The sequence below is a fragment of the Alligator mississippiensis genome, chromosome 2 (assembly GCF_030867095.1).
Source record: "Alligator mississippiensis isolate rAllMis1 chromosome 2, rAllMis1, whole genome shotgun sequence".
In the NCBI taxonomy this organism is placed as follows: domain Eukaryota; kingdom Metazoa; phylum Chordata; order Crocodylia; family Alligatoridae; genus Alligator; species Alligator mississippiensis.
The window spans coordinates 237,081,192-237,095,359 of NC_081825.1; the positions used below are offsets into that span (position 1 = coordinate 237,081,192).

The window sequence follows — 14,168 nt, forward strand, 5'->3', positions numbered from 1 at the left end:
CAGCCCTTGCTCCTAACCTCAGCTTATGGTGCCCCCCACCTTTAAAAAGTGACGTGCGGTTCCGTAGGTGTTGTGAGCCTAATATTGAGCAACCTCTCCCCAGTGTCAGCTTCACAATGTTACAAACCTTTAAAAAGTGGCTATGAGCGAGCAGCTGGGAGCCCTAGCTGCATGCCCAAACATCCATGGGAAGTGGTGACTTCCGAGCTGCTGCTTCTATGTTTGTGGAGGGTGTAGCAAGGAAGCAGGGAGTTCCCTGATCCCCAGCTTCACGAGCCACTTTAAATTCCCCTGCCCTGCAGCTGCTGTGTAGGCTGCAGGACAAGTCAGGAAACATGCTGTTATGGAGGAACCCTGTGTGTTTCTGATGTGGGGCTCCTGTTGCAGGGCTCCATGCAGTTTGGAAGCCAACCATTGCATAATTGGGATCTAGGGAATTTTTGCCTGGTCCTCAAAATCTTGTGCCTGGTCATATGTGTATGACATGGTAGGTTGCATGATTTCAGGGATTGGTCATAAAATTCCTCAGACCCCAGTTGTGTGAGTGCTTTAATAAACAAAAGAATTACCAAGAATGTACTGTTGCCTACCAAAAGAATGACCAAGAATTACCAAATTACCAGAATTTCCATGGACAGCCTGTAACCTCTCACCATGGCTAATAACTGAAACCAGTTTTTCCTTTTTAGACATCTTGCTCTATACAGATAAAGGAATCACTCTCCACTTACAGTACACAGGACCATAGGACAGAAGGGGCTTCCTGAGCCATCAAGTCCAGTCCCATTTGTTGCCTGTCATCATTAACTAAAGGAATGCCCCAAAGTGCCTTCAAGCCCTCACTCACAGCTGCAAGGAACAATACACAGAACACCAAGACCACCCTAGAACATGCCATAGGTAGCAGTCCACAAACATAGAAGCAGCAGCTCAGAAGAAGGGGAGACAAGGGCACTTGCCAATGCCCTGCCATTGCAGTGACAGGTAAGTAATTGGTTAATATAGGCTCAAAAAATCCTAGGGAAAGGACTATCTATGTATGACCCACACTGCAGAGAAAAGCAAAAATCCACACAGCCTGTACCCATCTGACCTAGGAGAGAAAAATCCTTGCTGACGTAACATTTGGTGATGGTTATGTCCTTGAGTGGAAGAGAAAAACCCTCGAGTTAGGAACCCTCTAGCTAGGAACATCTGAGTTTTTTAAGTACCAGTAGGAGTATCAGGAAACCTCAGTCAGAAATACCCAGTCTTAGCATGTCAATACTTCAGGGGAAAGCAAAACTTTCCCTTTTCCCCTCACCCTCTGAAACCAATGGCACTACTGGGAGGGTGGAAGTGGGGTGGAATAAAAACAAACAAACATCCTTTCTGGCTCCAAATATAGCAAAAGCCCTGAGGCATAGGACTACCAGATACCCTCCATGCTACAGGAGCTTCAGATTTTTTGCCCCACCACTTTGCTTGGAATACCATTCCAAAACTTCATGCCTCTGATAGTGAGACATTTTCTTTTAATTTCCATTCTGAATTTATCCATAGCCAGCTTGTAGCTGTGCTGTAGCCAGCTGATCTTGTGCTGTTGTTTTTTCAGCCTAAAAAGGTTTTCTACTTGCAGTCTCCATTTTGCTAAACTAAACAAGGTGAACTTTTACAATCTTCTTTCATAAAAAAGACCACCAGTCCTCTAAACATCTCTGTGCCCAAGAACCTTCTCCAAGATATTGAACTGAGAAACAGTTAAACATACTATTCTTTGCTGCGAACATTTTTTCAGGAGGCTACTTAACATAATACTTTAGGTGATGCAATGCAGAAGGTGATCATGGATTAAAAATCTTACAATAATTGTGAAGTCCTGTAACTTCTCCATCATATTCTGGTTTAAAAAAAAATATGGTTGTAAGTATATTTAATAAAATGGTTCCTCTATGACTTTGAACAGATAGAATTCAGACAAAATCTTTGGCTATAATAAAGCAGACTATTAAGGTTGGCATTTAGTGAGGTAGCATTGATATGCATAAAAGCCCTCAAGTGAGCAGATGGATTGAATCCAAGCAGTTTATTTAAGACATGGTAATTTATATGACTGAATCCAAGAAAATCTCTCTTGATCAACGAGGTGTAATTGTGCTCTTGCAAGGAGCAAATATATTAACCCTGACGTTAGGAACTTCTGATTAAAATTCAGTTTGCTGCTTTCCTTGTTATTCCTGCCCCTACCATAATTAATTGGATTTTGTTGTTGACCTTAATGGGCGTGTCCACAAATGCAAGCACGTGCGCTTGCAGCAGCTCAAATAGAAGCAGTGCAAATTTGGGCCGGGGCTTTTTGCCTCAGCGCATGTGCTCAGACATGCACTTTGTTGTGGAGCAAATTGTGCCACTTGGGGCAAAATAACCCTGCCTGGCTCCTCCTGGATCTTCAGCCAGGGGGAGCTAGAGCCCAGGGCCAGCACCTGTGCTGTCCCCAGCAGTATAAAAAGGTGTCCTGTCTTGGCCCCAGCAGTATAAAAACCTGCCCTGGCAAGTAGCTCAGGGCTACTCGCTCTCAGGAGCTTCTGGGGCCCAGCCAACTGGTACCTGGGGACACTAGCTCTTGTGCCAGCTGGACTGCTGAAGCAGCCCTGAGAGTTCCCTGCACCCTCTACCCACTGCAACAGTCTGGCAGTGGGGGCTGCTGCCTGGCTGTGACCTGCTGTGCACCTGCCAGACTTGGATGGAGACTGCAGAGCCATTTGAGGCACCTGCCCCTCTGGGCCAGCCGCCATTGGACTGCGGTTGCAAAGTTGGCCTCTGTGTGGCACTACTGCCATTTGTGCCCCCTGCCCAGCCATCTGGGCAGCTATCACCCGGAAGATGTTCTGGGTGTGGTGTCCTGCTTTGAACTGTCAAAGCATATTCTCCTGACCCCATTTGGCCAGGAGGTCAGCCACAGTTGGATGGGTCCAAGGTACCAGCTCTGAGCAGGCAGGGTCCTGCCACTGGCCTCCCTAGCAGGAATTCTGGTGTTTCCTATTGGAAAACTGAAAAATCCCTGATAAAAAAAAAAAAACAAAATCCCCAAATCACTCTCTAAAATACCCCCAAATCCATGTTCCTCCACAAGTAAAACAAAAGGTCACTATAAAGAGAGAGAGAGAGAGACAGAGACAGCAATCAGTTGGACAATGTTTTATTGATATATCTACAGACTTGTTAAAGCAAGTCTCCTATAATAATAATAATAATAGTAATAATAAAGTGAACTCTAAATACAGGTTTCATGAATTCATGAATACATATTTTCCTGCCCTCCCACAGGGCGATGGCCCCCACACAAGGGGTTGGTCCCCCACACAAGGGCTACAGCCCCCCAACACAGCATTCAGCCCCCACACAAGAGGTTCAGCCCCCCAACAGGGGGGTTGTCCCCCACACAAGGGGAACAGCCCCCCAGTAGGGGCCAAATGTCCCCTGCAGGGCTACCACCCCCTCTACAAGGCCCATATGCTCCACCCCTGCCCCCCAATTGCTGCCCCACCTTGCCCCATCCCTCACCAGCTGCTGCAGCCCCCCCAATGGCTGCCCCACCCAGCCCCAGCCCTCAACTTGCACCCCCAGGCCCCCAAGGCTACCCCTACAACCCCAGGCACCATCACTTAAACAAAACAAAACAAAACAAAACAAAACAAAAACCAGAAAAAGAACAGAAAAAAAAGGGGAAAAAAAAGCCTCTGCTTACCGGAGAAGCAGGGGTGGGGGGGCTCCGGGGCCTCCTGGCAGACACCCCCCCCCCCCCAGGCAGCACAGGGGCAGGAGGGTTCAGGCTGGGGCTGTCAGCCTGCCCTGCACTGTGCGGGTGGGGCCCCAGGCAGCCAGACGGCAGCTGAACTGCCGGTAAGTGCTGGGGGCGGGGGTTGTTTTTTTGTTTTTTAAGTATGGGGTGGCGGGGCAGGGATGGGGGGCTTGGGGGGCTGGGGCTGGACAGGGCAGGGGGAGGGGCTGGCCACGGCAGGGGTCAGGGACCTCAGGGGAGCTGGTGGGGCCTGGTAGGGGGAGGAGCCAGCCCCAGCAGGGGTTGGAGGGGCTGGGGGGGGGGGCTGGTGGGGGGAGGGGCCAGTTGCGGCATGGCTCGGGGGTCTCAGCGGGGCTGGCAGGGAGAGGGGCCATCCCCGGCAGGGCTCAGGGGCCTTGGGGGGGCGGGGGGGGGCTGGCAGGGGAAGGGGGGATTGGGGGAGTGGGCGGGGCTGTTGGGGGTCCCCCCCACAGTCCTTTTCCCCCTTCCCTGCCCCCCCAACCCCTTACTCACCGGCACCGGAGCCCTGGTGCTGAAACACGTGGCCTGATCGCGGCCTCTATGGAGGACCCAGTGTCTGGTTGCCTCAGGTTGCCCCTGCGCCGCTTTTTTAAACTTTGCTTTTTTTAGACCCCTGGATATCCAGGGGTCTAATTTTCTCCCCTCTCTGCAAGTTTGCAGCACAGGAAACATTTTTTCTGTTCCCGCACATGCCTGTTGCCCTGCCTCAAAGGGGTTTGAGGCAGGGCAAGAGGCACGTGCGCGCTCGTGTGGACCCTCCCAATGGGAGCAGGATCAAGTCCCTGGTTCCTTCAAAGGTTTAAAGTGGAGAATTATAAATGTTACAATTATTACTCTGCTTTGTCTAAAAAAAAAAAAAAAAATCCCATTTTTTTGTTCCATCGTCATAAGGAAAAAAAACACTCCTCGCCACATTACCCAGGATGTAAGAAACAACCAGAGATTTAATTAAAGGATCTAATAGACTCATTTGATGCATAGGTAAAGAAATACTGTATATCAACTGAGCTCTGTATTTGTAGAAAATAATTGAGTAAGTGCATCATATTACCTAATGCTGGCATTACAGCATTCAGAAGAATGCATATCAGAATATTCACAGTCACCATCAAATTATGCTTGGCTATATGAAATTTACTTAATTAGCTTTCTGCTGGGAAAGAATGTTTCATGCTGTCCCACATTCATATATCTGTGCATTTCGAAGTAGACTGTTGCTGTGCAAAATTAGCCCATTGCCCATTTCTTCTCTTGGATTCACAGAATACATTTATACAAATTCATGCTCACCTGATTACATAACTACTAATGGATCACTGTACATGCTTTTAAAGACAGAAAATGGCAGCAGCAGATACTTCAGCTTATCAGTTTATTTTGTATTATCTTTTACTTTTTCGTTATCCTGATATTCAGGAGTCTGCAGTGAACATTTCTCATTAGGCAAACATTTTTAGAGCTGTTTTGGAGACTCATTTGTTCCTCACTGCAACATTTTAGTCATTCATTGCAGTAGAACTGTTTCTTCTGTTCGTTATTAACTTTCTGCATCTGCAATGGAGGTGAGCTGAATGGACAGCATAAAGCCACTCTTTTTTTTCAATTGTTATTGATAGCTTGGCTTGTTAACATTTAAAAGTGAAATCAAGAAATAGGCAGACCTGAAAATATAAAGGGTCATCAAAATCGCCATTTGCCAGTGGATTTCTTTAGTTGCTTGTGTTTATATTGTTTATATGCACATACCTTGTTCTTTACACAGTCCAACCTGCAGGAGACCCAGAACTCCATAAGAAGGTTAATGTAATACATCTACAGAGTTTACTTGTGCCAAGCACAGCCCTGTAGTGTAATTTCCTCTGATTTATCCATAGAACTTGTACAGATGCACTGCAAGGTTCCCATCATAGCCGCCCATGTGCCATGACCAGGAAGTACCTTAAAGACTGAGGAAGAATTTTACCTTTCAGGCCCATTCCATGCTAGGTTTCTCCTTATTAGTGTCAGGTGTGATGGTGCTTTTCTTATTATTTGTTAAAATGATGATTTTACTCAGAATTATTTTGTGCTTGGTGACTGAACAAGCATGTAGATAAGAAGAGTCTGCCCTGAAGAGTCTACAGTTAGAGGTTTATGATGTAAGAAAGGAATGAGAGAGAGGGGGAAAAATCAAATGTATATATTTAATGTTGTTATTTATGTTCATATACCTCTTGAATTCCATCCATCATTAGGTGGTTATTTTTATGAAGTTATTGCAGCAGATAAGCCTCTTGAAAAGCATCCTATATCCTTGAAAAGGATTTCAAGGAAGATAAGTGAGACCCTCTGATGTACTTCATATAAAGCATTTAATGTATAAGGGGCTTCATAGAAGAAAGCAAGAAGATATTTATGGGAGTCACCAAGGTTGGTGCTGGATGAGCAATGGAGCTATAAACAGTGCAGAAGGACACCAAAGCTTAGAAGGGTTGATAAAATTGTGAAGGACTGTGAAGGATGATGAAAGTCTGTTAGATAAAAAGGAACCAAATGGAGTGGAGTGGATGAAGAATGATGGTATGATCAGAGCAATAGAAAAATGATCCTAGCAACAGCCTTTTGTAAGGTTGGGAGGGAAAAGGACATGATTTTCAGGGAGATCAGAGAAGGGCATTAGCAATATTCCAAATGGAAAGTGGAGGTCTGAACTAGACGTGCATTTTATGGCTCTTTGAAATATATTGGTCTGCCTAAGTTTTTTACAGTATTGAGACCGAGTGGTGTTAAGTTTCTTCTGGAGATGATGACATCAGAACTTCATACCTTTTATTTGCCATACTGTACAGTTTTCAAGAGTAGACTGTCTGGGATGGCTTAGTCAGAAATGTTCCTTCCTTGAGCAAGGGGCTGGACTGGATGACTTTGTGAGGTCCCTTCCAGCCATATTTTTCTCTGATTTCTATGATTCCTAACTGAGTTCTGGCTTCCTATATTGCCTTTCTCTATACAGAGGCAGTTATTTTTTTAAATTAGAAATGTATCAAAAATACATAAAATGTAACAAAATCTCATACTAACATAAAACACCATTAGAATTATCATACAAGCAAACTTAAAGGACTCATAATATTCACTTCAAAGAAAGAAAAGGATAACACAATACCAAATACACTAAATATTCAGCAGTAGAGAAACACATTTGTAACAATTTACATAGTTGTCATATACACAAATGTTTCATTTCATACAGATAAGCAAATACCAAAACAAAGACAGTATATCCAAAAAAAAGCCATCTGTAATATCAGCTATCATATATACTACAAAACAACATATTTTTCCACATAACCTGCTTGCTTACTCTCCCAAGTAGAAGTCCCACCTCCTACAAATTCTCTTTGACATCCCCAAAGCTTACCCAATTCCTAACTTTGGCAAGAACAACACGCACCAATCAGTCCCTTTCATAGATTCATAGATGTTAGGGTCGGAAGGGACCTCAATAGATCATCGAGTCCGACCCCCTGCATAAGCAGGAAAGAGTGCTGGGTCTAGATAACCCCAGCTAGATACTCATCTAACCTCCTCTTGAAGACCCCCAGGGTAGGGGAGAGCACCACCTCCCTTGGGAGCCCGTTCCAGACCTTGGCAACTCAAACTGTGAAGTTCTTCCTAATGTCCAATCTAAATCTGCTCTCTGCTAGCTTGTGGCCATTATTTCTTGTAACCCCCGGGGGCGCCTTGGTGAATAAATACTCACCAATTCCCTTCTGTGCCCCCGTGATGAACTTATAGGCAGCCACAAGGTCGCCTCTCAACCTTCTCTTGCGGAGGCTGAAAAGGTCCAGTTTCTCTAGTCTCTCCTCGTAGGGCTTGGTCTGCAGGCCCTTGACCATACGAGTTGCCCTTCTCTGTACCCTCTCCAGGTTATCCGCATCCTTCTTGAAGTGTGGCGCCCAGAATTGCACGCAGTATCCAACTGCTGTCTGACCAGCGCCCTATAGAGGGGAAGTATCACCTCCCTGGACCTATTCATCATGCATCTGCTGATGCACGATAAAGTGCCATTGACTTTTCTGATGGCTTTGTCACACTGCCGACTCATGTTCATCTTGGAGTCCACTAGGACTCCAAGATCCCTTTCCACCTCTGTGCCACCCAGCAGGTCATTCCCTAGGCTGTAGGTGTGCTGGACATTTTTCCTCCCTAAGTGCAGCACTTTGCATTTCTCCTTGTTGAACTGCATCCTGTTGTTTTCTGCCCACTTGTCCAACCTATCCAGGTCTGCCTGCAGCTGTTCCCTGCCCTCCGGCGTGTCCACATCTCCCCATAGCTTTGTGTCATCTGCAAACTTGGACAGTACATTTGACTCCCTCGTCCAAGTCACTGATGAAGACATTAAAGAGTATCGGTCCAAGGACCGAGCCCTGTGGGACCCCACTGCCCACACCCTTCCAGGTCGAGACCAACCCATCCACCACGACTCTTTGGGTGCGACCCTCTAGCCAATTCGCCACCCACCGGACTGTGCAGTCATCCACATCACAGCCTCTTAACTTGTTCACCAGTATGGGGTGGGATACTGTATTGAAGGCCTTCCTGAAGTCTAAGTATACGACATCCACCCCTCCTCCTGTGTCCAGGCGTTTCGTAACCTGGTCATAGAAAGAGACTAGATTGCTCAGGCACGATCTGCCCGCCACAAACCCGTGCTGGTTTCCCCTCAGCATAATTTGCCCTGCCGGGCTCTCACAAATGTGAGCCTTGATAATTTTTTCAAAGACTTTACCAAGGGTGGAGGTGAGACTGACTGGCCTATAGTTGCCCGGGTCCTCCTTCCTCCCCTTTTTGAAAATGGGGACCACGTTAGCCCTTTTCCAGTCCTCCGGGACTTGGCCCGTGTGCCACGAGTGTTCGAATATTCCTGCCAGTGGCTCTGCAGTGATGTCGGCCAGTGCCTTCAGCACCCTCGGATGAAGCTCATCCGGGCCTGCTGACTTAAAGGCATCCAGTTCTTCCAAGTGACTCTGCACCACCTCAGGGTCTACGTATGGAAGTCTGGCGCCTTGCTGCTGCCTCTCTACAACCCCAGTGAGAGACTTGTCGTGCCCCTCACTTAGGAACAGTGAGGCAAAGAACTCGTTGAGGAGTTCAGCCTTGTCCCCCCTGTCCATCACCAATTGTTTCTGCCCATTTAGCAGGGGTCCTATTCCTCCCTGGGCCTTCCTTTTACTCCTTATATATCTAAAAAACAATTTCTTGTTGTCTTTTACTTGGGTTGCCATCCTCAGCTCCATGGTAGCTTTGGCCCGCCTAACTGCCTCCCTACAAGCACGAGCAGAGGAGGTATATTCAACTTTAGTGATCTCACCCTGTTTCCACTTTTTATGTGCTCCCCTTTTGGCCCTTAGGCTGCCCTGGATTTCTCTGGTCAGCCATGGAAGCCTCCTGGCCCCTTTCCCTTTTTTGCCTCGCTCGGGGATCGTCTTGCTTTGTGCCCGAAGGATCGTTTCCTTAAGGCACAGCCACCCTTCTTGGGCTCCCATCCCTTCAAAACTCCTAGTCTGCAGTGTGTCCTTGACTAATCGCCTGAGTGCATTGAGATCAGCTTTCCTAAAGTCTAGCACTTTCACCCTACTAGTTACCTTACCCACTCAACATCTTATGTTGAATTCTATTATTAGGTGATCACTGTCTCCCAAATGGCTACCGATCTGGAGGTCCCCTATCATGTCATCCCCTGTTGCCAATACCAGATCCAGTATGACATTCCCCCTAGTGGGACCATGCACCTCCTGTGTCAGGTGGAGGTCCTGTACACAGGTTAGAAACCTGCATGAGCGATGGGACCTTGCTGTCTGCGTCTCCCAGCAGACGTCTGGGTAGTTTAGGTTTCCACAGCTCCCTATTCCCTTTGTGTCTACCCTTCCACCCTTTTTCTCTCTTTGCTATATAAAATTTCAGCTCATGTAACCCTAATTGCAGACACTCCACCGTCAAGAAACAAAGCCCCTTCCTAACTAACAAATTGCTAACCTTCCAAATAGCCACTTTAGCATAAGTCAACAAAACCCTAACCTCCCACGACCCATCCGTGCCTTCCCTTACCCATACAACACATTTTCAAAAGACACCCCATCTCCCTTTCCCATGCTTTTCAAAAAACTAGCTACCCTCCCCCACACTTTCTGTGCATAAAAACAATCCCATAAAACATGAGACACTGACTCATCTTTATCACAAACTTCCCTCGGATGTTTTGATGACCTAATTAATCCCCACCAATGCAATGTTTCCCTTACTGATAATATTTTTTACACTGCCCCCCACACTAGCACCTTGTGTTCCCCCTTCCACTCCTTCCCTACCATGCCTTTCCACACTTGTTTAACTTGATCCCATTCCAGTTCCACCACATCTGTAACTACCTCTCTTTCCCTCAGAAACTTAAACACCCCTTTTGAATCCCTCAAGTCATCAAGCCCCAATCTGTCCAATCCCTGTGCGTTAAGAAAAGCCCCCAGTCGTGCATACTGCAGTGACATCCTCCACGCCCACAACCCTTTCCACCCTCCCCCATATAAACCCAATCTCCATAATAACCTCCCTGCCCAAAACCTACTAAAATTCCCCACTATCCCCATTCCCCCTTTAACCTCCCTCACCACCATCTTCAGAAAATGAACATAAACAAATGTCTTTGTTTGGCAATCCCCACCCCCCCCCAACCTCTCATCCTTATACAGTTCCCCCCTAGGCACCCTCTCCGTTTTCCCCCCTAAAAAACCCCAAACACAACATCCTCTGCAGTCTTTGCACATGTAGCCAGGACAGCGGATACACAATTCCTGTAAACAGAATCAGTGGCAATAGATGCTGTTTTATCACCCATACCTTACCCCTAAACAACAACCCCCGTGTCCCCCACAACCTGCTTCACCCTTCCCTCTAATTTCTCCTACACCGCCTTCCCTTTCCCTTGAATGTCCATAATCACCCCCAGCACCTTTATCCTTTCCCTTTCCACCCTCAGCCCAAATCACCCGAACTCCCCACCGCCAATCCCATACATTTACCCACATTTACCCTTGTCCCTGCTACCTCCCCAAACTCCTCAGCATGTTTCCAAACCCTCCCCAGCAAAACCTCATCCCTCACCACCGCTGTCATGTCATCTATATAAAGCAGGCATTTAACTTACCCTCCCCCTGGCACTCTCACCCCACTAATCTCCCTATTGCCCCTAATTCTCTGTGCCAGTGGTTTAGTTGTGCATACAAATAACCCTGGCAAGAACAAACACCCCTGCCTCACCCCCAAATCTATCCCAAAAGCCTCTCCCAAAATCCCCTGACTATAACCCTGCTCTTTACCCCACCATAAATAGCTCGCACCCACCCCACAAATTCCCCTGGTAGCCCCATCTTATCTATCACCCTAAACAAAAATTCATGCGTAATACTATCTTTCTGTAAATCCAGGTTCACCACTAACAAATTCCACTTCCATTCCCAAATATAAGCTAATGAGTCCCTAACAATCCAATGAGTTTGTGCTGCCCTTCTCCCCACCACCACACAATCTTGCTCCCCTCTCACCACCTGTGCAAGTATCCCCCCCCTAAACGTGCTACATATATCTTAGTGAACAACTTATTGTCTACATTTAGTAAAGTGATTGGTCTCCAGTTTCTAATGTCCTCCTTTCCCCCTGTCTTGTAAATCACGGTCACCACTTTCTATGCAAATCGTTCCCCAACCCTTACCCTTTACATAATCTCCTTAAAAACTTCTACAAATCCCCTTAACCAAATCCCAAAATTTCAAATAAAATTTGATAGGAATGCTGTCCACCCCAGGTGTTTTGTTCGCTGGCACCACCCTCAAAGCCGCTAGCATTTCCCTCTCCGATATCTCTCATATCAACCCATCCCTATCCTCATCCTGCACTCTGGCTTCTAACCTGCCCACGAATTTCTCTAGCTTTCCCCCATCCATCTCCTTTTTAAACAAACCCTCATAACATTTGGTTACCTCCCTCAATACCTCTCCTGACTCTTCCATCCACACCTCCTCTGTTCATATCCCTCCCATCTCCCTCTTTTTCTTTTTAACCCACAACATAAAACACCTCTCCCACTCCTCCCCCTCTTTCACCCACACCTCTTTCGCTAAAAACATTCCCTCTTTCATCCTCACCCTAAACCAATTTTCCACTCCCTCCCTTGCCCTTTCCAATTTCCTCTTCACCTTCTCTCCCTCACCCCACCCTTCTAATCCATCTCTGGACCTCCCCTTGTAATCATTTCAATTCTTGCTTCCTTCCCCTTACTCTCCTTCTCCCCAGCCCATCATACCTTACCTGTATCCTCGTCTCAATCACCTCCCACCATTCCCATTTTATAGCAAAATACTGATGTAACGTTCCCCATTGCTCATATGCCCTTCTAAAGGCTGGACGCTTGTTGTCATCTAACAGTGAAACATTCATTTTTCCAAAGCCCTCTACCCTTTTTCATCCCCTCCCCTAATCCCACCATCACCCACAACACCCAGTGATCAGTAAACCCTACATCAATCACACGCTTTTCCTTTAGCACCAAACCCTCAGAATCAAAAACATAATCTATCCTTGACCTCCCCCTCCCACCTGGATCCACCCTTGTAAATTTCCCCCTCCTTCCCAAACATCTTTAAACCCTTCATCTTTAACCCACCCTCTCAACCATTTCCCCATGTTGTTCAATGCTCCACCCTGCCACACCCCTTGCTGCCCACTCTCATCAATTATACAGTTAAAATCCCCAGTCAATATCATTGGCCCTCCCCCCCACTCACATCCCCATCTTTTGAAAGAACAGTAAGTGCTCCACTCTTTCCACTGGCGCGTAAACATTAAATAGTGCTACCGTGACCCCCTCCACCTCCACCAGTACTTTCTGTAGCCTACCCTCAACTAATTCTTGCACCTCCTTAATTCTTACACCTCCCTGCCACCCCAACAGCCCCACCCCACAGTCTTATTCTCATTTGTTCCACCCCACCAAGACAACCCTGCCCCCCATCGCTTCTTCAGGTGCTTATAATTTGGTTCTCAGGACAAGCCACATTTTTGCAAGCCCACCACCTGTGCCTCTACATCTAATAATGTTTCCCTCATTTTATCCTACTTCTGTGTTCTATACAAACTCCTCACATTCTCTGAGGCAAGCATCAAGGCCATTACAATAATGTATAAACAAGCAGCCTTTCATATTTCGTCCATCCCACTGCTTAACCCAGATGTTTCTCCCTTCCCTTTCCCCCACAATCCCTGTTGTCTTTGCAAGGTACTTAATCATTGTTGGGCTCAGAAAGCCCTCCCTGTCCTTCTTTTCTCCCTCCCCCCTACTGCTCATATTCACCACCACTAATTCCCCCCCCAATTTTCCCCCATTCTCCCTCCTCCCTTTTCTTTCTTTTTAATCTCCCACTTCTTATTTTCTTTCGTTTCTCTAAATCAGTCTCCATCCCCTTCTCCCCACACAATTTTGGTTCTATTTTCATTCCCTGCAATTCCCTTCCCTCCTCCCCACCAACCCTGTTCTTCAGCTTTTCCCTTCTTTCTTGTAATGCTATTCCTTGTTTCCCTCCAAAGCCATTCCCAGTACTTTTCACCATAAGTGATGTGTAGGGGTGAAATGGGGGGGGGGAGGGGCATGTGCCTCCCCAAGATTGGCCCTTTCCAGCCAGGGAGTGGGGGTGCCGAGAGCAGCACTGGCTGGTGCCCCCCCCCGCCCAAGATTGGCGCCAGCCAGGGAGTGGGGGCACTGAGAAATGCGCCAGCTGGTGCCCCCCCTCCCCCAAGATTGGCGCTGGCCAGGGAGTGAGGGCACCGAGAGAAGTGCCAGGCGGTGCCCCCCCGAGATTGGCACTGGCCAGGGTATGGGGGCACCGAGAGAAGCGTCGGCAGCACTTTTGCTGGCACTTCTGGAGTCGGTGATCGGCCATTGGGGGACCTCCCCCCCAGTCGGCAATCAGCTGCTGGTGCCCCCCCAAACTCAGGAGGCAGTCGCCCATGTTTTTTACACGTGGCACTTCCTCCTCCATTTGTTCCTCTTCCCTCCACCTCAGATTGCACCTCGCTGCTTCAATTATGTAATTTAGGTTTTATACTGTCTAGTTGCTCCCCCGTCCCCGGCAGCTCAGTTCTAAATACCTCCATTTTGGACTTGCTTAAACTTTCCTCTCCCTTCTCCTCCTCATTCCCTCGTCCCTTTCACTCTGCTCCCTTGCTTGATTTGCATAATAGTTTGGGCATTGCCTCCTTACATGCCTTTCCCCTCAAAGACTGCACTTCAAGACCACCTTGCACATATTTGCTTTGTGACCTGCCCCGCCACACC

At 47.4% G+C, this 14,168-nt stretch overlaps 1 protein-coding gene across 4 annotated transcripts in view; it reads left to right on the top strand.

Annotated features, from left to right (window-relative positions):
• TTBK2 (tau tubulin kinase 2) overlaps positions 1-14,168 on the top strand; it is a 222,912-nt gene that overhangs the window by 143,154 nt on the left and 65,590 nt on the right. The window lies entirely within an intron of this gene.